The sequence below is a fragment of the Callithrix jacchus genome, chromosome X (genome assembly GCF_049354715.1).
Source record: "Callithrix jacchus isolate 240 chromosome X, calJac240_pri, whole genome shotgun sequence".
NCBI classification, from domain to species: Eukaryota; Metazoa; Chordata; class Mammalia; order Primates; family Cebidae; genus Callithrix; species Callithrix jacchus.
In genome coordinates, this window is record NC_133524.1 from 119,532,808 (window position 1) to 119,556,955 (window position 24,148).

The 24,148-nt window shown below is 45.5% G+C and overlaps 1 long non-coding RNA gene and 3 pseudogenes across 1 annotated transcript in view; 3 read left to right on the forward strand and 1 right to left on the reverse strand.

The window, feature by feature from the left end:
* Positions 1-18,702, reverse strand: part of LOC144580976 (uncharacterized) — a 29,113-nt gene extending 10,411 nt beyond the window's left edge. Inside the window, exons 1-2 of the long non-coding RNA XR_013531391.1 lie at positions 18,621-18,702; positions 17,628-17,710 (exon numbers count right to left, since the gene is read on the reverse strand). This is a non-coding gene — a long non-coding RNA (uncharacterized LOC144580976). The remainder of the gene's footprint in view (positions 1-17,627; positions 17,711-18,620) is intronic.
* Positions 1,609-2,415, forward strand: LOC108589827 (eukaryotic translation initiation factor 1 pseudogene; annotated as a pseudogene).
* Positions 8,042-8,547, forward strand: LOC100406825 (coiled-coil-helix-coiled-coil-helix domain-containing protein 2 pseudogene; annotated as a pseudogene).
* A 3,181-nt stretch (positions 18,703-21,883) lies between the features above and the next one.
* LOC118150773 (U6 spliceosomal RNA) lies at positions 21,884-21,947 on the forward strand (annotated as a pseudogene).
* Positions 21,948-24,148: the final 2,201 nt, after the last annotated feature.

Below are 24,148 nucleotides of genomic sequence, written 5' to 3' on the forward strand. Positions count from 1 at the left end.
ACTCACAACACCAGAATAAAGCCAATACCAACTTTCACCACATCAAGCAAAAGCACTTTTAAATCAAGGCCTTCCTCATACCATCACTTAACATACTAAGAGCTCATCTCTGATATAACCATGACCTATATTCATACCAACATTCAGCACTCCATGAGAAAACATAGCTAAGAAGAAGGTTTTTATCCCTACAATACCGAGAGAGCTGTGGCCACTCAATTTTCCTTGTGGACCCAGAAGTGTTCAAAAAAATAACGTTTATTAATTTTTTAGAAGGTTGAAAAACCTTAAAGTAACGATTTATCTAATTCTTATAATGGTTTTGCCATTTGTACTACATGGATTACTATAAATTATTTAACCAGTGCCCTATATTTAGGGCTTCTTCCTTCAAGTATTCATTGTTACAGATAATTCTGCAATGATCATTACTATGTATCCATCTTTAAGTATTTCTACAAGATATATTCACCAAAGTGTAGTTGCTAGATCAAAAGGTCTATATTGCCCAGCACAGTGGCTCACGCCTATAATCCCAGCACTTTGGGAGGCAGAGGAGGGTGGATCACGAGGTCAGGAGTTTAAGAGCAGCCTGGCCAGTATGGTGAAACCCTGTCTCTGCTGAAAATACAAAAAATTAGCTGGGCGTGGTGGCATGCACCTGTAGTCCCGTTACTCGGAAGGCTGAGGCAGGAGAATTGCTTGAATCCAGGAGGTGGAGGTCGCAGTGAGCCGAGACTGGGCCCTGGGTGACAGAGCGAGACTCCGTCTCAAAAGAAAAAAGAAGAGGGCTGGGCGCGGTGGCTCAAGCCTGTAATCCCAGCACTTTGGGAGGCTGAGGCAGGTGGATCACGAGGTCAAGAGATCAAGACCATCCTCGTCAACATGGTGAAACCCTGTCTCTACTAAAACTACAAAAATTAGCCAGACATGGTGGCACATGCCTTTAATTCCAGCTACTCGGGAGACTGAGGGAGGAGAATCACTTGAACCCGGGAGGTGGAGGTTGCAGTGAGCTGAGATGGCACCACTGCACTCCAGCCTGGGTGACAGAATGAGATTCCGTCTCAAAAAAAAAAAAAAAAAAAGCAAATCGATTATTCTTTTTTAAATGGCTAGCCAGTTTCTCAGACACCTTTATTAAACAATGTTATATTTTCTCTACTGTTCTCAAAATGCTGCTGTTGCCAAAATCTAAATCCTTATTTGTCTTAGTTTATTATTGTTTCTTACTATGTCAATTACCATAGCATACTTTCAAAATTATTGCCTCAGCAGCCATGGAAGACTCCGCAATCTATTTCTTTTCTTTTGTTTCTTTTTTCTTTTTTTTTTTTTAAGAGATGGGATTTCACCATGTTGGTCAGGCTGGTCTCGAACTCCCGACGTTGTGATCCACCCGCCTCGGCCTCCCAAAGTGCTGGGATTACAGGTGTGAGCCACCGTGCCCGGCCTTTAGCATCCTATTTCTTGAGCCCTCCTCTCCCTTCCCGAGGGTCTGTCCCACCCTCTCACCTCCCCACAGCCCACTCACTTTCCTCCACTGCCCCTTTCTCCTGCCGCCACCTTCCAAAGGCGGTTTCCACCAACAAAACGGAATCATAACGTTTGTCCATTATCCAGAACCTCCACTCTTTTGACCCCTTTGCTGATGCAAGTAAGGATGATGACCCGCTTCCTGCTGGCACTGAGAATTATATCCACATGAGAATTCAAAAGAGAAATGGCAGGAAGATCCTTACTACTGTCCAAGAGGTCACTGATGAGCATCATAAAAAGAAACTAGTTGGCCAGGCACAGTGGCTCATGCCTGTAATCCCAGCTCTTTGGGAGGCCAAGGCAAGTGGATCACCTGCAGTCAGGAGTTCGAGACCAGCCTGACCAATATGGTGAAACCCTGTCTCTTTTTTTTTTTTTTTACTTTTTTTTTTTTTAATGGGGTTTCTCCATGATGGCCAGGCTGGTCTTGAACTCCTGACCTCAGGTGATCCACCCACCTCAGCCTCCGAAAGTGCTAGGATTACAGGCGTGAGCCACCGTGCCCAGCGAAACCCCGTATCTACTAAAAATACAAAAATTAGCCGGCTGTGATGGCAGACACCTGTAGTCCCAGCTACTTGGAGGCTGAGGAAGGAGAATCGCTTGAACCCAGGAAGCAGAGGTTGCAGTGAGCGGAGATCGTGCCATTGCACTCCATCCTGGGCAACAAAGTGAGACTTCATCTCAAAAAAGAAAAAATAAAAGAAATGAATGAAGGCGTTTAACAGCAAATTTGCCTGCAATGGTTCTGTAATTGGGTATCCAGAATATGGAGAAGTCATTCAGCTACAGGATGACCAGCGCAAGAATTTATGCCAGTTCCTAGTAGAGATTGGACTGGCTAAAGATGATCAGCTGAAGGTCCATGGATTTTAAGTGCTTGTGATTCACTGAAGCTTCAGTGAGGATTTCCTTGCAATGAGTAGAATTTCCCCTGTCCCTTATCACAAGTTTAAAACCTCACAGCTTGTACAATGTAACCATTTGGTATCTACTTTTTTTTTTTAATTGCATTTTAGGTTTTGGTGTACATATGATCTACTTTTTTTTTTTTTTTTTTTTTGAGGTGGAGTTTTTGCTCTGTTGCCCAGGCTGGAGTACAATGGTGCAATTTCGGCTCACTGCAACCTCCACCTCCTGGGTTCAAGTGATCCTCCTGCCTCAGCCTCCCAAGTAGCTGGATTACAGGCATGCACCATTACCCGGCTAATTTTTGTATTTTTAGTAGAGATGAGGTTTCACCATGTTGGCCAGACTGGTCTTGAACTCCTGACCTCAGGTGATCCATTTGCCTCGGCCTCCCAGAGTGCTAGGATTTCAGGTGTGAGCCACCGCACGTGGCCAGAATCTACTTTTAATTTGGACTAGTGTAACTCATCCATGCAACAAACTGAAAAGAGTCATGTTGTCTACTCTTGAAGTTCCTCATTTAAACAAAGGTCAAGGAGTAGGCACCTGATAGTATCAAGCCTGAATTGAAGCAATAACGTGATGTTTCACCCAAGCCCAGAGTCCTAAAATCATAGACGACTACGCTATGTCTGGCCAGAAGCTCCTTGGCTCCCTCTGCAGTTTCCTGCACTAAGAGAATGTCACCACCTGCAGACAGCAACAGCGGCAGTACCACTAGAGGGAGCCTTTGGTGGTAAAAGAAAGATCCCCTGATTGTTTCCAACCTAACCAAAGGGGCAGAGCTTAGAGAGACTACCTTCCCTTTGGTTAGATGATAGGATATCTGGCCTGCCACAAAGGTTTGGTTTTGTTTGTTTGTTTTTGATACGGAGTCTTGCTCTGTCACCAGGTTGGAGAGCAGTGGCACAGTCTCGGTTCACTGCAACCTCCACCTCCCGGGTTCAAGTGATTCTTCCGCCTCAGCCTCCTGAGTAGCTGGGACTACAGGTGCGTGCCAAACACCCGGCTAATTTTTGTGTTTTTAGTAGAGACGGGATTTCACCATGTTGGCCAGGATGGCCTCCATCTCTTGACCTCGTGATCCAGCCACCTCGGCCTCCCAAAGTGCTGGGATTACAGGCGTGAGCCACCGCACCTGGCCTCACAAAGGTCTTTTTAACCAGACATATCCTAGGTAAGGGATGTCCAAACACCAGAATGTGAGGCCAACCTTCTATCAGACCTAAACTTTTGACAAGGGAACAGAACTGAAACTGATGTATCAGTCATGTAGCTAGCTATAGAACTTTCAGCTAAATAGCAGCAGCTGCCCAATGCCATGTGAAGTAACAAACTGGTTTTTGTTTTTTTTCTCTTCAGTTTTAATGTTATGTGTTATTTATTAGTTTGTTTGTTTATTGATTTCAAGACAAGGTCTCTCTATGTTGCTCAGGCTGGTCTCAAACTCCTGGGTTCAAGTGATCCTCCCACCTCAGCACCCCAAAGTGCTGGGATTACCAGTGAGAGCCACCACACCCAGCCATAATGTATTTAAACTCTTATTTAAATAAACTTATTTTCAGAAACATCTGAAAAAAATAAAATAAAATTGTCACCTTACAATAAGTTTTAATATCTAGTAGAGCTAGATTTTTCTGTCAACTTATTTTTACAAATTCCTAGACGTGCTTGCATATTTCCACTTGGATGAATACTTAGGATGATTTTGTCAGCTATCCAAAAGGTACTGTGGAGTTTTAAAATCACAATTGTGATAAATTAGTTTGGGAATAATTAATACTTTTGCAACATTCAACCCTTTGATGTCCCTCTGGATTAATTTTAGTCTCCTTTATATAGGTGTTACACAATTTCTTCATTAAAATCGTATTTATGAGCCACCTATAATGTGCAAGGCACTGTTTATTTTTGTATGCTGGACATACAAAAATATGTCCCTGTTTTCATGGGGTTTACAATCTAGCTGGGGAGTGAGTCAACATTTTTAAAAACACATATAATATGGGCCGGGCGCAGTGGCTCATGCCTGTAATCCCAGCACTTTGCGAGGCCGAGGCAGGCAGATAACGAGGTCAAGAGATCAAGACCATCCTGGACAACATGGTGAAACCCTGTCTCTACTAAAAATACAAAAATTAGCCAGCCATCGTGGCACGTGCCTGTAGTCCCAGCTGCTTGAGAAGCTGAGGTAGGAGAATCGATTGAAACCAGGAGGCAGAGGTTGCAGTGAGCTGATATCGCGCCACTGCGCTCCAGCCTGGGCAACAGAGTGAGACTCCATCTCAAAAATAATAATAATAAATAAAAATTTAAAAATAAAAATATAATATGACAATTGGTGACAAGTGTTATAAGGAAAATAAACCTGGGTAAGAGCATAAAGAATAAAAGGAAAGGAATGCTATTTTACGTAGGCTGATCAGGGAAGGTTTTTCTGATAGGTAAAACTTTAGCAAAAACTTAAAGGAGGTAAATGAGTCAGCCATGAGGATATCAAGGTAAAGAGCATTGCAGGCAGTAAGTACAAAGCCCTAAGGCTCAAGAACGACTGCCTTGTTTGAGGAACAACAGGAAGCTGGTGTGACTGAAGTAGAGATAAGATCTGAGTGGTAACCAGGGACCAGGTTATGTAAGTCCTTGTAGGTCATGGGAACAATTTTGGATTTTATTCTGAGTAGTTTTAAAAGGCACTGGGAGGTTTGAAACTAAGAAGCGACATGTCTGATTTATTCTTTTAAAGGATCACTGTCACATTTGAGGAGAATAGAATGGCAAAGGTGGAAGTTGGGAACTCAGTTAAATCCAGGAGCTAGATGATGGTAGTTGGGCCAAGGTGCTGGTGAGGGTAATTTGTGCTCAGAACAGAAAGAAGTGAGCTAGGGTTTCTTCCATCCACAGGCATTTACCAAACCAAAGGTGTTCCTTAAGTGAGAGGGACACATGAGAGCGAATTAGTGACCTGCAGCCACCAGGGAAGTAGACCCTAGACTCTGGGTGATCTCTCTCTCTTTCTCTCTCTCTGTCTCTCAGTCTCTCAATCTCTCTCTCTCTCTCTCTCTCTCTCTCTCTCTCTCTCTCTCTCTCTCTCACACACACACACACACACACACACACACAAACTAGGATTCTCTTGTTGTCTTTGCCTCTGGGGTCATTTGCCCACCCCAGGAAACAACTGATAGGCAAGCAGTGCTTTGGGGTAGACACTGAGAACTGAAGAAAGCAGTTGAAGGTGTGCAGCAGCCAAAGGGGACTCCTAGTGCAATTTACACTCTCTAGTGCAGACAGAACTCAAAGGACTACACTCTGGAATACGGAAGCAGAAAAATCCTCAGGCTTTGTTTCCAAACTAGTAATGCCTTCAGGTGAGTCATGACTAAGGCAAGCTGCGAGAGAGGCCAGAAACCCAGAGAGGTTAGCATAGCATGCAGGGATAGCTTTTCTTTTCCTTTTTTCTTTTTTTTTGAGATGGAATCTTGCTCTGTCACCAAGGCTGGAGTGCAGTGGCACGATCTCAGCTCACTGTGCCTAGCTCTAGTTAGCTTTAGTTATGTGTTGGATATCCCATTTGTAGAATTATTAATATTATTATTATTATTTTGAAATGCAGTCTTGCTCTTGTCACCCAGGTTGGAGTGTAGTGGCACGATCTTGGCTCACTGCAACCTCCGCCTCCTGGGTTCAAGTGATTCTCCTGCCTCACCCTCCCAAATAGCTGGGATTACAGGCATGTGCCACAATGCCTGGTTAATTTTCTTTTTCTTTTCTTTTTTTTTTTTTTTTTTGAGACGGTGCCTTGCTCTGTCACCAGGCCCCAGGCTGGAGTGCAGTGGCTCAATCTCGGCTCACTGCAATCTCTGCCTCCTGGTTCAAGCAATTCTCCTGCCTCAGCCTCCCGAGTAGCTGGGACTACAGGCGTGCACCACCACTCCCAGCTAATTTTCATATTTTTAGTAGAGACAGGGTTTCACCATGTTGGCCAGGCTGGTCTCGAACTCCTGATCTCAGGTGACCCACCCGCTTTGGCCTTCCAAAGTGCTGGGATTACAGGTGTGAGCCACTGTACTGGGCCCTGAAGATTTATTTGTAAAAATAATTTGAGATTTGGAATAATATTATATTTTCCCAAAAAGGATTTTTTTGTTCCTTGCCAAGTGCCTGGGGCACTAATAGTATGGGAAGAGTAAGGGATTACCTTATTCCAAGTTTCAACCTTGATATTTTATGGGCCATTCAAATGATAAATCTGATCTATAAAGTTCATGAAGGCTAATTTACTTCCAGTTCATCCTTACTCCTGGGGTGTAGCTATCTATTTTCCAAACCCAAAGCAGGGAACAGTTCACCTTAGATTCCACCTTTTGCCCCCAGCCCCATAAACCAACCAATGAGCAGCTCAGGTTCTCACATACCTCTTTGAAAATGTCAAACACCTTAAGGTTAAAAGCTATCCCTGGCAGGGTGCAGTGTCTCACGCCTGCAATTCCAGCACTTTGGGAGGCCGAGGTGGGCAGATCATGAGGTCAGGAGCTCAAGATCAGCCTGACCAACATAGTGAAACCCCATCTCTACTAAAAATACAAAAATTAGCTGGGAGTGGTGGCGCACGCCTGTGATCCCAGCTACTCAGGAGGCTGAGGCAGGAGAATCGCTTGAACCCAGGAGGCGGAGGTTGCAGTGAGCTGAGATGGAGCCACTGCACTCCATCCAGCCTGGGTGACAGAGACACAAGAGTAGAATTTACAGCATGAGTCCAGGGAACCAATGCGAGAGTGGGAACTCGTTGCCCTGAGCTCTGGGCTCCAAACACTTTGATTATATGCATAATCTCCTTGATCTTATGGGTGTGGAAGAGGACGGTGAAGGGGTAGGTGAGATAGCCGGGTGGAGAGCACTTGATATCCTTCTAAGACATGCTAAACTAGTGCTCTGAGTTTTTCAAGCGGATGAGGGAACCATGGGGTCTCACCACACCCAATGCATCAAGGGGCTTTTATCTCCCAAGCATTGAGGACAGAGAGCAATTAAAATCACTCCATAAACCGGGCTCCGGTGGTTCAAGCCTGTAATCCCAGCACTTTGGGAGACCGAGGCGGGTGGATCACGAGGTCAAGAGATCAAAACCATTAGCCAACTACTTGGGAGGCTGAGGCAGGAGAATTGCTTGAGCTTGGGAGGCAGCGGTTGTAGGGAGCCGAGATTGCACCATTGCACTCCATCCTGGGTGACATAGCAAGACACCAACTCAAAAAAACGTGGGGAGGTGACAAAGGACTTAAGTAGACATTTCTTCAAAGAAGATATACAAATGGCCAATAAAGGCATTTAAAGATGTTCAGCCTGATCAACATGGAGAAACCCTGTCTCTACTAAAAATACAAAATTAACTGAGCGTGGTGGCGCATGCCTGTAATCCTAGCTACTTGAGAGGCTGAGGCAGGAGAATTGCTTGAACCTGGGAGATGGAGGTTGCGGTGAGCCAAGATCATGCCATTGCACTCCAGCCTGGGCAACAAGAGCAAAACTCCATCTAAAAAAAAAAAAAAAAAGAATTTCACAAGTCTCAAGGCTGAGCTGCTGCACATTTGCAATGCCACGTGGAAGCCGAAGCTGCACCTCCCACGTGGCCTCTCTGGCCAGCTTAGCACCTCAGATAAGAACTATACCCAGGCTGGCACCAGCACCTCAGCCACCAGCAGCAGCCCCACCCTCTGCAGTTGGCTCTCCTGCTGCTGCACTCCTCGGCAGCCAGGTCTGATGGCCCACGTGGCAATCTCTGCAGCTGGCATGGCTGTGGACTCTGCTATGGAGCACACACTGGGTCATGCCATCAGTGGGGGGGTTCAGTGGAGTAAACAATGCTGAGCCTACAAGGGCTGACATCACTTACCAGGAGCCCCAGGGAACCCAGCCGGCCCAGCAACAGTAGCCTGGCTTGCATGAAATAAAATGGTTTTTGGAATGTGCCCAGAATCAGGGAGACATCAGGTTCGGTGAGGGTTTCCATGAGGTGCTGAAACAGTGCAGACTTGCAAATAGATTTATCTAATCAAGAAGTTCAAACTGAAGAAATGGAAAATTGGCTCTCAAGACTAAGTTACTTTAGCCTAACAATATAATTGATAGTGAAGGTTAAAAGTGTAAAACCATCACTTAAACCAATCCTCTGTCATTCTTGCTTCAGAATTCTTGCTTCAGAATGCAGTGAAAGAGGGTGTTCCTACTTGGTAGAATTTCATTAAGATGGTATTGAAGGCTGGGTGTGGTGGTTCACACCTGTAATCCCAGCACTTTGGGAGGCTGAGGTGGGTGGATTGCCTGTGGTCAGGAGTTCAAGACCAGCCTGGCCAACATGGTGAAACCCCATTTCTATTTTTTAAAAAAATTATTTTTTTATTTAAAAAAATTTTTTTAAAAAGATGGTATCTAACTGGGGACTTGGCAAATGTTTATGTGGCCTCCTTAAACCAGCTGCTGTGCTTTTTTTGTTTGTGAATTAATTAGAATAAAGCGATTTTCTTCCCCCAAAAAAGACAGTAACAAATGTTGGTGAGAATGTGGAGAAATGGGAACCCTTATACATTGTTGGTGAGAATGTGAAATAATCCAACTACTTTTATAAACCACATTTATTCCATTAAATAGAATATTATTTGCCCATAAAAAGGAATGAAGTACTGATATGTGCTACAACATCAATGAATCTCAAAGAAATTATGTAAGTGAAAGAATTAGTCACAAAAGACCACATACTGTATAGTTCCATTTATTTGAAATGTGAGGCAGGAATTGTGAAGACAGAAGAGACTTCTGCAGGGTACTGGAAATAGTAAAACATAATACCACATGGGGTTCACGCTCTGAAGGAGAAAGTCCCACCCTAATTAAAACTAAGAACAAGTTTGAGACCTGATGGACCAGAGCGCTAAACGTCAAAAGGAAAGGTGTCATTTGAAAGATGTGTTGGTCGGGTTTGGTGGCTCACAACTGTAATCTTAGCACTTTGGGAGGCCGAGGCAGGTGGATCACCTGAGGTCAGGAGTTCAAGACCAGCCTGATCAACATGGTGAAACCCTGTCTCTACTAAAAATACAAAAATTAGCCGGGCATGATGGCAGGCACCTGTAATCCCAGCCACTCAGGAGGCTGAGGCAAGAAAATCTCTTGAACTCAGAAAACGGAGGTTGCAGTGAGCCAAGATCACACCACTGTACTCCAACTTGGGTGACAGAACAAGATTCCATCTCAAAAAAAAAAAAGCAAAAAAAAGAAAGAAAGATGTGTTAAAAAAAAAAAAAAAAAGGAGCCTAAAAATTGCATGGTACAAGAGGCGGTAGTCTTGTGAAGACAAGACATAAAGAAGTAGCCATTGGAGGAATAGCATTCAGAAGATCAAATGATCCTTCCCTCCAAAAGTATCATTTATTAAAGAAACTATAATTTTGGCCGGGCGCGGTGGCTCACACCTGTAATCCCAGCACTTTGGGAGTCTGAGGCAGGCGGATCACCTGAGGTCAGGAGTTCGAGACCAGCCTGACCATTATGGTGAAACCCTGTCTTTAAAAAAAAAAGAAAGAAAGAAACTACAATTTTGAAATAAGCAGGGTGAATAGAATGGTTTAAAAAAAAAAGAAAAATATAAAATAGCTGGGCGCGGTGGCTCACGCCTACAATCCCAGCACTTTGGGAGGCCGAGGCGAGTGCATCATGAGGTCAAGAGATCGAGACAATCCTGATCAACAAGGCGAAACCCCTTCTCTACTAAAAATATAAAAATTAGCTGGGCGTGGTGGTGCATGCCTGTAGTCCCAGCTACTCGGGAGGCTGAGGCAGGAGTTGCTTGAACCCAGGAGGCGGAGGTTGTGGTGAGGCGAGATCGTGCCATTGCACTCTAGTCTGGGTAACAACAGTGAAACTCCATCTCAAAAAAAAAAAAAAAAGAAACTATACTTTATTGTATCAACAGAAGAGGGTGCTCTTGAGCCAATAAACCAATAAGGCATCTGAATCCTTCGTATAGAATTAATCAGAATGTTAATAGTGAATCAGAAAAATCCAAGATAATTTACAATAATTAAAAAATGATTATCTTCACAGAGTTACCATAAGGAGGAAAACCAAAACTTTTCAGCTGATGAAAATAAATACCCTCCATATTCAGAGGATGTATGGAAATAAGAAATAAATAAAAAGAAAAAAGAAAAGAAATACCCTCCAAGAAGAATAGCAAAGCAAAAAAAAAAGAATAGCAAAGCAGAGAAAAACATGAATTAAATATAATTAAACATGCAATTGCATATATGAAAGACTACTGTGAATCAAAAATTTAAGGCCGGGCACAGTGGCTCACACCTCTAATCCTAGCACTTTGGGAGGCCGAGGTGGGTGGATTGTTTGAGCCCAGGAGTTTGAGACCAGCCTGGCCAACATGGTGAAACCCTGTCTCTACTAGAAATAAAAAAATTAGCTGGGTGTGGCGGCTTGCGCCTGTAATCCCAGCTACTCGGGAGGCTCATGCACGAGAATCACTTGAGCCTGGAAAGTGGAGGCTGCAGTGAGCCACGATTGCAACACTGCACTCCAGCCTGAGCAACAGAGCAAGACTCTGTCTCAAAAATAAAAAAAATCACAGTAGAAAAAAAACAACAGGAGCATGTGTCAAGCTGACTGAACTCAGGAAAGAAATTGAAGAAAATGACAAAATCATCTTAGAAGAGAAAACTAAATTACAAGGTGCCCAAGGGAGAATTGGTATCATTGAAAAATGCTGTAAAAGGAAAGAATGTGAATAAAAAAGAATCAAGACAACCAAAGCAAATTAAAGGGGCAAAGAGCAAACTGACAGGATATCTTGAAGCTCTTTAAAAAAAAAAAAAAAAACGGCCGGCATGATGGCTCACGCCTATAATCCCAGCAGTCTGGGAGGACAAGGCGGGTGGATCACTTGAGATCAGGAGTTCCAGGTCAGCCTGGCCAAATGGTGAAATACAAAAATACAAAAAGTATTCGTCCCTACTAAAAATACAAAAATTGGCCAGGTGCAGTGGCTCATGCCTGTAATCCCAGAACTTTGAGAACCTGAGGCAGGTGGATCACCTGAGGTCAGGAGTTCAAGATCAGCCTGGCCAACATGAAACCCCATCTCTACTAAAAATACAAGAATTAGCAAGGTGTGATGGCAGATGCCTGTAGTCCCGGCTATTCAGGAGGCTGACACAGAAGAATTGCTTAAACCCAGGAGGCAGAGGTTGCAGTGAGCCAAGAGCACACCACTGCACCCCAGCCTGGGCGATGGAGTAAGCTCCATCTCAAAAAAAAAAAAAAAGGAACAGAAGAACAGAACTATTATAATATTTAAAATTATAACTTAAACAAAACTTTCTAGAAATAAAGCAACATCCACTTCTAATGTTTAAAGATCCTATTGTGTACTTGAGAACACTGACAATCAACGCTGAGGCATAGCCCAGTAAAACAGACATTAGTGATTAGAAAAAAAATCCTTTGACTCTATAGGCAAAATAAACAAACAAAAAAACTCAAGTGACCTACAGGAAAAGAAAATCTGTTGGCATCAAACTACTTGACAGAATTATAGAAAGTAAGATAATAGTGAAGAAACCTCTTAAAGAATCTCAAGTTTTTTAAAAGTATGAGTTTCAAAAGACTCAGACATATCAGAGAAAGAAAAAGAAAAACAGTGTGAGCCAAAGATTCCATCTTTAAACTTTCAAGAACTCAAGCAATTTTGTATGCAAGAATTCTTTCTGAGGATTCTTCTAGGGGTCAAGTTTCATCCAATTAAAAGATGATTGAAAAACTTTGGCCGAGAAAACAGATCTTAAGAATTGAATATGTTCAATTACATAAATCTAAGACCAAAACAAATATAAGAATAAGAGCTGATGAATGTTCTCTGACAAAGTAGAAATACACTTAAAACTGGGAACAAAGAAGAAATAGAAGAAATATAGAAGAATAAGCTTAATAACTAAGCACAGGTCAAAGCTGAAAGTTAAAGCATGTCATTTAAACTAGCAAACCAGTCTAGCACAGAGGATCACGCCTGTAATTAGCACTTTGGGAGTCCGAGGACAGAGATGTCTTAAGCCTGAGCCCAGGTGTTCAAGACCTGCCTAGGCAATGTAGCAAGATCCCCATCTCTAAAAGAAAATTAAATAAAAAAAAACATCAACCAGCAAACCAAACAGTAAAAACCTAGGTAAGATAAATGAAGGCTGACCGGGCCGGTGGGTCACACCTTTAATCCCAGCACTTTGGGAGGTTGTCTGTAATCCAAGCACTTTGGGAGGCTGAAGCGGGTGGATCACCTGCGGTCAGGAGTTCAAGAGCAGCCTGCCTAACATGGTGAAACCACGTCTCTACTTAAAAATACAAAACAATTAGCTGGGTATGGTGGCGGGCACCTGTAATCCCAGCTACTCAGGAGGTTGAGGGAGGAGAATCACTTGAACCCGGGAGGCGGAGGTTGCAGTGAGCCGGGAACACACCATTGCACTCAGACCTGAGCGACAAGAGTGAAACTCCATCTCAAAAAAAAAAAAAAGAAAAGAAAAAGAAAAATGAGGGCTAAGAGCTGAGACCCTTAGCTATGGTAGTATCAACCACCTCATGTATCCTAGTTGATGGTTTCATGTAAGCCTGTTCATGCTCTGACTCTTGTGGTATCTTTTTTTTTTTTTTTTTTTTGAGACAGAGTCTTACTCCGTCACCCAGGCTGGAGTGCAATGATGCAATCTCGGCTCACTGCAACCTCTGCCTCCCGGGTTCCAGCCATTCTCCTGCCTCTGCCTCCCAAGTAGCTGGGACTACAGGCACACGCCACCACACTGGGCTAATTTTTGTATTATTATTTTTTTGTTTTAGACATAGTCTCGCTCTTGCGGCCAGGCTGAAGTACAATGTTGAGATCTCAACCCACTGCAACCTCTGCCTCCCAGGTTCAAGCAGTTATCCCACCTCAGCCTCCTGAGTACCTGGGATTACAGGTGCCTGCCACCACACCTGGCTAATTTTTGTATTTTTAGTAGAGATGGGGTTTCACCATGTTGGCCAGGCTGGTCTCGAACTCCTGATGACAGGTGTTCCAACCCGCCTCGACCTTCCAAAGTGCTGGGATTACAGGCATGAGTCACTGACCCTTTGTAGTATCTTTCGAATATTTCATGTATCAGATAGGTACACACAGACACACACACACACACACACACACACACACACACTCCACCAGCCCAAGCCATTCATTACGTAACACCTCCTGACTGTGTTTTGTAATCTAATGGCGACACTCAACACTCTCACAATTTGAACACACATAAAAATACTTTACCTTCCTGCTCGGCCAGCTGCTCCACTTCTAGCCAGGGAATCCAGCACCTCTTCAGCCTGCCTAAGCTTCCAGAGAAGCCTTTTTTTTTTTTTTTTTTTTTGAGACAGAGTCTCTGTCGCCCAAAGATGGAGTGCAGTGGCATGGTCTTGGCTTACTGCAACCTCCGTCTCCCAGGTTCAAGCAATTCTCCTACCTCAGCCTCCAGAGTAGCTGGGACTACAGGCACCCACCACTATGCGCAGATAATTTTTGCATTTTTAATAGAGACAGGGTTTCACCATGTTGGCCAAGCTGGTCTGGAACTCCTGACCTCAGGTGATCCACCCACCTCAGCCTCCCAAAATGCTGGGATTACAGGCATGAGCCACCATGCCCAGCATTTTGCCAAAATATTTTTAAGTGATTTCATCAAACTTATTTTGAGCAACCCCATTTTCTTGACTGAATTTCTTTCCCTTCCAAACCATCACTATCAAGATACATAGCACAGCCCGTCATACCATGCGTGGTCCCTGCTCAGTTCAGGATTCCTTCACATACCATGTCTTGGCCCAACACAAAGGAGCCCTCACACAGTTCACAGTCCTTAACAATAGGAGCCAGTAAAGTGGGAAATGACCCTCTGTGTCGTTGAGGATCCTCATACAGACCTATGCTCCCCAAATTACTAAGCAGACAATCCTACGAGCAGATACTAGCAAATCAGCCAAGGTACAGACCCGTAACAGTCCACTAGGAGATAGACCCACTCAGGATCTATATCAGGAATTGCAAAGTGGTATTCTTGAGTGGATTTTTGATCCATATTGCACACTTTTCTCCATACACAATGTTTTCTTTTTTCTTAATAATTTTTTTGCAGAGACAGGGTCTTGCTATGTTGCCCAGACTGGTCTCGAACTCCCAGGCTCAAATGATTCTTCTGCCTCAACCTCCCAAAGTTCTGGGATTAAAGGAGTGTGTCACTGCGCATGGCCCCTTTTTGAATCGAACCAAGCTTAACAGAATATTGGCAAGGTGCAGTGGCTCACGCCTGTAATCCCAGCACTTCGCGAAGCCAAGGCAGGTGGATCATGAAGTCAGGAGTTCAAGACCAGCCTGACCAACATGGTGAAACCCCGTCTCTACTAAAAATACAAAAATTAGCTGGGCATGGTGGCAGGCTTGTAATCCCAGCTACTCAGGAGGCTGAAGCAGGAGAATTGCTTGAACCCTGGAGGGGGAGGTTGCAGTGAGCCGAGATCGCACCACTGCATTCCAGCCTGGGCCACAGAGTGAAACTCGGTCTCAAAAAACAAAAACAAAAACAAATCAGAATGTTTATGGTAGGGCACAGTGGCCCATGCCACTAGTGCTTTGGGAGGCAGAGGTGGGAAGTTTGCTTGAGCCCAGGGGTTCAAGATCAGCCTGGGAAATATAGTGAGACCTGGTCTCTGCAAAAAATTTAAACATTACGGATGGGCACGATGGCTCAGGCCTATAATCCCAACACTTTGGGAGGCCGAGGCGGGTGGATCACAAGGTCAAGAGATCTAGACCATCCTGGTCAACATGGTGAAACCCCGTCTCTACTAAAAATACAAAAAATTAGCTGGCCATAGTGGTGCGTGCCTGTAGTCCCAGCTACTTGGGAGACTGAGGCAGGAGAATTGCTTGAACCCAGAAGGCAGAGGTTGCAGTGAGCTGAGATCATGCCATTGCACTCCAGTCTGGGTAACAACAGCGAAACTCCGTCTCAAAAAAAAAAAAAAATTTAACATTAGGTGTGGTGGTGTGTACCTGTAGTCCCAGCTACTTGAGAGGTTGAGGTGAGAAGATCACTTGAGCCCAGAAATCAGAGGCTCCGGCCAGGCGTGGTGGTTCACGCCTGTAATCCCAGCACTTTGGGAGGCCGAGGCAGGTGGATCACAAGGTCAAGAGATCGAGACCATCCTGGTCAACATGGTGAAACCCCGTCTCTACTAAAAGCACAAAAAATTAGCTGGGCATGGTGGTGCCTGCCTGTAATCCCAGCTACTCAGGAGGCTGAGGCAGGAGAATTGCCTGAACTCAGGAGGCGGAGGTTGTGGTGAGCCGAGATCATGCCATTGCACTCCAGCCTGGGTAACAAGAGCGAAACTCCGTCTCAAAGAAAAAAAAAAAAGAAAAGAAATCAGAGGTTCCAGCCTAGGAGACAGGGTGACACCCTGTCTTAAAAAAAAAGGTGGGGAGGTGGGGGGGCGGTGACTCACACCTGTAATCCCAGCACTTTGGGAGGCTGAGACAGGTGGATCACCTGAGGTTGGGAGTTCAAGACTACCCTGACCCAACACGGAGAAACCTCGTCTCTACTAAAAATACAAAAAAAAAAAGAAAAAAAAAAATCTGGGCATGGTGGCACATGCCTGTAATCCGAGCTACTCGGGAAGCTGAGGTATGAGAATCTCTTGAACTTGGGAGGCAGAGGTTGTGGTGAGCCGAGATTGTGCCATTGCACTCCAGCCTGGGCAACAAGAGCGAAACTCTGTCTCAAAATATATATATAATCTTTAAAAACATAATCTGGGTTTTTTAAGTGTCTCTTGAAAACCGGAAGATCCAGCCAGGCAGGATGGGTTATGCCTGTGATACTAGCACTTTGAGAGGCCAGGCAGGTGGATTGCTTGAGGAGTTGGGGACCAACCTGGGCATCATAGAGAGATCTCAGCTCTACAAAAACCAAAAACATTACTCAGGCATGGTGGCACATGCCTGTAGTCCCAGCTACTCAGGGGGCTGAGGCAAGAGGATCAGTTGTGCCTGAGAGGTCAAAGGCTGCAGTGAGTTATGATCATGTCCCTGCAGTCCAGCCTGGGTGCAGAGTGAGACCCTGTCTCTAAACCAACAAAAAAACTGGATGATCTGGCAACACTAGACTGCTTTCCTGTGCAGCTAGCACACAGTAGCAGCTGCTTTTACTTCCATTTCCAACACAGCCCCAGGATTAGTAACTATTTCTCATTATACTTATACTGTTTATCGGCCAGGCACAGTGGTTCACACCTGTAATACCAGCACTTTGGGAGGTTGAGGTGGGTGGATCACTTGAGGTCAGGAGTTCAAACCAGCCTGGCCAACATGGAGAAACCTCATCTCTACTCAAAATAATAATCACACACACACACACACATATATATATATATACTTTTTATTTTTCTCTCATATTACAAGATGTTTTCTGAACCTGTTTCTATGAGGGGTGAGTGTTTCAGGAAAAATGGGGGAGTGCTAATTTCTTTATGAAAGTAATTAATTATTCCTCTGAAATTAAATGTGTAGATACTCAGCCTACAGTATTTGTTCATTTACTTGCGGGCATCTGAGCTAGTAATCCTGCTGCTCAGCAACTATGAGACAGTCCTCTCCAAGAATATGGCCATGCAGCTCCCTCTCTGGATTTAGGCCTAATCCTCTGCCTATGTTCAGTCAAAATGAAGATAGCATCCCCACAAATGGTGGTCACACAGATACCTCCAATTCATTACTCAGTAGGCTTTGAAACAGGATTTTCATAGACCATGATACATAAACATACCACTATTTGGCAAATCAGAAGATAATACTTAAAAACCAAACACCCATATTCATCCTACCCCTTCACTAAGCATGATACAGTCTGTACTAGATAGATCATTGTTAGCACTGAGATAGATCCTTCAGTTTATTATATATAAACCTAGAACTGTATCCTGCCATGATTTTTGAAACGATGGCATGGATACAGGAACTGGTTCTACTGATAGCTGTTTCACACTAAGCTATCAATATGAGTATCAGGATGGGTTGTAGTCTGAATTCAGAAACTTACCTTGAGGTAGGTGATGTAGTTTGGATCTGTGTCCACATCCAAATCTCATGTTGAAAAGCAATCTCCAATCCTGGAGGTGTGGCCTGGGGGATTGGATCATGGGGATGGTTTCTAATGGTTTAGCACCATCCCCCTTTAGCTGTTCTTGTGATAGAGTTCTCTAGCAATCTGGTTGTTTAAAAGTGTGTAGCTCCCCCACCCCCCGCCAAAAAAAAAATCGGGGCGACATTAGCAGTGGCTCACACCTGTAATCCCAGCACTTTGGAAGGCTGAGGCAGGCAGATCATGAAGTCAGGAGATCTAGACCATCCTGGCCAACATGGTTAAACCCTGTCTCTACTGAAAACACAAAAATTAGCTGGGTGTGGTGGCACATGCCTGTAATCCCAGCTACTTGGGAAGCTGAGGCATGAGAACCGCTTTAACCCCTGGAGGCAGAGGTTACAGTGAGCCGAGACTGTGCCACTGCACTCCAGCCTGGTGACAGAGTGTGACTCCATCTCAAAAAAAAAAAAAGTGTGTAGCTCCTTCCCCATCTCTTTCTTCCTCCTGCTCCAGCCATCTAAGAGTGCCTGCTCCTGCTTTTCCTTATAACATGATAAGTTTCCCCAGGCCTCTACAGATGCAGAAGCTGCTATGCTTCCTATATAGCCTGCAGAACCATGAACCAATTAAACCTCATTTCTTTATAAATTACCCAGTCTCCAGTATTTTTATAGCAATGGAGAAACCCGTCTCTACCAAAAAAAAAAAAAACACCAAAAAATCAGCTGGGCATGGTGGCACATGTCTGTAATCCCACTCAGGAGGCTGAGGCAGGAGAATCACTTGAACCTGGGAGGCAGAGGTTGCAGTGAGCCGAGATCGTGCCACCGCACTCCAGCCTGGGCAACAAGATCAAAACTCCATCTCAAAAAAAGAGAAAAAAAAAAAGACTGGGTGCCTCTCAAGCTGGAAGCCTGTGTGTCTGGAAGTTAAGAGAGCCGCGGTGACCTGCACGTGGGATTCCTGCGCTCCCGTGAACAGGCAGGAGAGGAGACACAGGCCTGCACGTTGCTGTGGAAAAAGCCCTTGTGGAAGCAGGAGGGGCTGTGAAACCAGGCTTGCTCTAAGAATGAGGCAGCAAGCGCCGCCTCTGATAGCCCCCCTCTTCCCCCCCGCCCCGCGTTAGAGCTCAGTAAGTGTGTGTTGAACCAGCAGAGAGGCGTCACTGCGGACTTTGCCATCATGAGAGGGATGAAGGGCCCTTGAGATCCTCTGTTAGGATAATTCAGCCGCAGAAGAGAGGGAGGCTGCAGCAGCCGCTTGTAAGGAGAAGCACTCAGCGCAGCTGAACCGGCAGTGATGGCCCGACAATTCCAGGTCAAGCGGTGGCTTCTGAACAGGCAGGGGATCCAGGCCCCTCCTTGCACGCAGAGGGGGGCACTCTGCGGTAGTCGGTGACACGCTTTTCATCACAGGGATGAGGAGTGGCTTCAGGGTGACTGACTGTCTTGGCTTTGCGGCTAGTGGGGGATTTCCGGAGAAGCCAGACTTTCCAGTTTAAAATCAGGCCAGTCCTGGGCAAACCGGAACAGCTGGTCATCCTCTGTGGCATTGGAGGGCATGTCCATTTAGAGCGGAGGGAGTGAAGGGGGCCTGGGTCTGAGTTGTAGCTCAGTGGGACTATGGGCCTGCATCCAGGTCTTCTGGGGGCGGTGGGGGGAGCTGTCTAGAGGAGGCACGGGTTGGGCCCTCTTTTTCTTTTTCTTGTCTTTTTTTTTTTTTTTTTTAGTTTTTAAATTAATTATTGAGACAAGATGTCTCAATTTCACCCAGGCTGGAGTTCAGTGGTGCCCTCATAGCTCATTACAACCTTGATCTCCCAGGGTCAAGCCATCTTCCTTCTTTAGCCACTGACTCCCACAAGTAGCTGAAACTACAGGTGCGTACCACCATGTCTGGCTATATATATATATATTTTAATTTTAATAGACACGATGTCTCATTATGTTGCCCAGGTCAGTCTCAAACTTTTGAACTCAAGAAATCCCCCTGCCTCAACCTCCCGAAGGGCTGGCATTACCCATGCCTGGAAGGTGGGGCCCCGTTCTGGAGGGCTTGCCCTAAAGAGGTTTGGTCTCAGCTCTGCACACTGTCCTTGGCAGGTGTACTGATAATGACCCAAGACTGAGCTGAGACCAGTCTGTCTTGTCCTAAACTGGGCTCTGTGTGTGGCCGAAGTCTGTCTTGGGGCATCCCCAGTCTTGTTACGGTTGTGAACTCTGGATGGGTTTAGGGATGAATGTGCTCAGGCCTGTATCAAGCCAGTGTCATGGTTTGTTGAGCAGGGAGCTGTCCACATCCTGTCTCAGCAAAGCCTGCCCCCAGTTGGAGGCATGAGCAGGTATTGTCTCCATATGTCTAGCTGAAGGTTGGCCATAAACCCTGCTCTAGCCATGAGCTGGTTTGGAAAGTGCTTTCTGTGGGTATATATGTGGGTCATGTCCTTGGCACTGATGTTGTGCCATGCTGTCATCTTGGCTGGTGGTGTCTCCTGAGATAAAGGTATGTACCAGGGTGGTCCCCTGGCACACTGGTGGTAGTTTTTACCCTTTTCTAGACAGTGTCTGTCTCATAGTCCATGTCTGACCCTTACCTAACTAGTGGCTGACTCATGCTATGATTTAGAACTTGTGTGAGCTGTGCATCATGAATTCTGGGCAGGTTTTATTGTCCCTGTTAAAAACTACATATATATATATGTATACATATATATATATATATATATATATATTTTTTTTTTTTTTTGCGACAAATCTTGCTCTGACCCCCAGGCTGGAGTGCACTGGTGTGATCTACATTCACTGCAACCTCTGCCTCCCAGATTTAAGTGATCCCTCCACCTCAGCCACTCAAGTAGCTGGGATTACAGGCACCTGCCACCATGCCTGGCTAATTTTTCTATTTTTAGTAGAGATGGGGTTTTACCATGTTGGCCAGGCTAGTCTTGAACTCCTGAGCTTAAGTGATCCACCCACTTCGGCCTCCCAAAGTGCTGAGATTACAGGTATGAGTCATCATACCTGGCTGAGACGCCCTACATTGCTTCAACAAGGATGGAGAGTTTTCTGAAGTATTAGTGGTATGACTGAGGAGAACCTGTTTTGAGCCTCTCAATGGGAAGCAAGTCCTGAGTCTTGGGGTAATGCAACTGTAGGGATATGAGCAGAATCTGCTTAGGGAGGGTCACAGTGGTGGAGATGTGGTTCCTACCTTGTACTAAGAAAACAAAATGTTGGGCCGGGCGCGGTGGCTCAAACCTGTAATCCCAGCACTTTGGGAGGCCGAGGCAGGTGGATCACGAGGTCAAGAGATAGAGACCATCCTGGTCAACATGGTGAAACCCCGACTCTACTAAAAATACAAAAAATTAGCTGGGCATGGTGGCGCGTGCCTGTAATCCCAGCTACTTAGGAGGCTGAGGCAGGAGAATTGCCTGAACCCAGGAGGCGGAGGTTACGGTGAGCCGAGATCACGCCATTGCACTCCAACCTGGTTAACGAGAGCGAAACTCCATCTCAAAAAATAAAAGAAAGAAAACAAAATGTCTTATTTATTGAAGAAAATGACAATATAGTTTTTTGTAAGGGTCCAAACAGAGCATAGGCATGTGTACCACTCACCCCAAATAATCTAGGGCATCCACTATTCTTTCTCTTTTTTTTTTTTTTTTTTTTTTTGACACAGAGTTTTGCTCTGTCACTCAGACTGGAGTGCAATGACATAATCTCGGCTCACCGCAACCTCTGCCTCCTGGGTTCAGGCAATTCTCCTGCCTCAGCCTCCTGAGTAGCTGGGAATACAGGTGCCCACCACCGCGCCCTGCTAATTTTTGTATTTTTAGTAGAGACGAGGTTTCAGCATGTTGGCCAGGCTGGTTTCGAACCCCGGACCTCAGGCTATCCACCCGCCTCAGCTTCCCAAAGTGCTGGGATTATAGGCCTGGGCCACTGTGCCCGGCCCAGCCATCTACCATTCTAAGAGATAAGAGGAACATCCAAACATTTGAAATGTTACAGAAAAGATTGGCACACTACAGCCCACGTGCCTGCTGCCCGTTTTTGTGAATAAAGTTTTGTTTCAGCCAGCCGTGGTGGCTCACTCCTGTAATCCCAGCACCTTGGACGGCTGGGGTGGGCAGATAACCTGATGTCAGGGGTTCGAGACCATCCTGGCCAATATGGTGAAACTCCATCTCTAAAAATACAAAGCTTGTGCTCGCTTTGGCAGCACATATACTAAAATTGGAACGATACAGAGAAGATTAGCATGGCCCCTTTATTTTTTTTTTATTATTGTTTTTTGAGATGGAGTTTCACTGTTGTTACCCAGACTGGAGTGCAGTGGCATGATTTCAGCTCACCGCAACCTCCGCCTCCTGGGTTCAAGCAATTCTCCTGCCTCAGCCTACCGAGTAGCTGGGACTACAGGCGCGCACCACCATGCCCAGCTAATGTTTGTATTTTTAGTAGAGACGGGGTTTCACCTTGTTGACCAGGATGGTCTCGATCTCTTGACCTCATGATCCACCCGCCTCGGCCTCCCAAAGTGCTGGGATTATAGGTGGGAGCCACCGCGCCCAGCAGCCCCTTTAAAAATTAAAATTAAAAAATACAAAGCTTAGCCAGGCATGGTGGTGCATGTCTGTAATCCCAGCTACTCAGGAGGCTGAGGCGGGAGAATTACTTGAACTTGGGGGGCAGAAGTTGCAGTGAACCAAGATCAAGCCACTGCACTCCAGCCTGGGCAACAGAAAAAGACTCCATCTCAAAAAACAAAAACAAAGCTTTATTGGAAAACAGACATGGCCATTTGTTTATGTATTGTCTATGGCTACTTTCTCCCTACAACACCATTTTGGGGTTGTTGGGACAGGAGGGACTATGTGGCCTGCAAAGCCTCAAATATTTATTATCTGGCCCTTTGTAGAAAAAGTTTAAGCTGGGCCCAGTGGCTCACACCTGAAACCCCAACACTTTGGAAGGGTGAAGTGAGAGAATTACTTGAGCCCAGGAGTTCGAGACCAGCCTGGGCAACAAAGTGAGACTCTGTCTCTACAAAAATCTACAAAAGCTAGGCACGGTGGCGCGTGCCTATAGCCCCAGCTACTCCAGAGGCTGAGGCTGGAGGATTGCTTGAGCCCAGGAGTTCTGGGCTGTAATGTGCTATGTCAATTGGGTGTCTGCACTAAGTTCAGCATCAATATGGTGACCTCCCAGGAGCGGGGGACCACCAGGTTGCCTAAGGAGGGGTGAACCGGCCCAGGTCAGAAACAGAGCAGGTCAAAACTCCCATGCTGATCAATAGTGGGATCGCACCTGTGAATAGCCACTGTACTCCAGCCTGGGCAACATAGCGAGACCTCGGCTCTAAAAAAAAAACCCCAAAAACCATTAGGCCAGGTGCAGTGGCTCATGGCTATGATCCCAGCACTTTGGGAGGCCAAGGCAGGCAGATCACCTGAGGTCAGGAGTTCGAGACCAGCCTGGCCAACACAAAACCTCATCTCTACTAAAAATACAAAAATTAGCTGGGCATGGTGGCAGGCACCTGTAATCCCGGCTACTCAGGAGGCTGAAGCAGGAGATTCGCTTTAACCCAGGAGGTGGAAATTGCAGTGAGCTGAAATTGTGACATTGCACTCCAGCCTAGGCAACAGAGTGAGACTCTGTCTCAAAAAAAAAAAATTAGCCAGGCATGCTGGTGAGCACCTGTAGCCCCAGCTACTCAGGATGCTGAAGTGGGAGTATTACTTGAGCCTGGGAGTATAAGGCTGCAGTGATTTTGTCACTGCACTCCAGCCTGGGTGAAAAAGTGAGACTCAGTCTGGAAAACAAGAGAGAAAGGAAGGGAAGGGGAGGGGAGGGGAGGGAAGGGAGGGAAGAAGGAAGGGAAAGGAGGGAAGGAGGAAGGGAAAGGAGGGAAGGAGGAAGGAAATGAAGGAAGGAAGGAAGGAAGGAAGGAAAAGGAAAACTTAAAGTTTGCCAATCCTTATGCTAGAGGACTGTTCCCACTTGTTCAGCTTATCTAGGAAGATAACAGACGGCATACAAATAGCATAAAATTCAGTTCATGGTCATAATCCTCACCACAACCCTTTGACATAGGTTGACATTCTCACCACATTCACAGATGAGGAAGCTAAGATACAGAGAAGTGAAGTGACACAACTAGTAAGTGCCAGAACCAAGATCTGGCCACAAGCAGGCTGGCTCTACGGACTGGCTCCTATCTACTACAAAGAACTGTCTCCTTTGTAGAGCAAGGCTGGAAACGCAGCCTTTATACAGCCTCCACCCTGCCAGTGTTATCGTGATCCCAGAGATCATTGAGGCCTCAGCTGGACTAAAGCAACATGTTCCAGCGCACCATCTGGACCCTTGCAGACAAATAATTGCACTTTCTTTACATCCTGTCTGCTTTCCCCTGTGACATCTGTGTTGAAGGCCTCCCTGTTCTACCTTCCTCAGCCATACTCT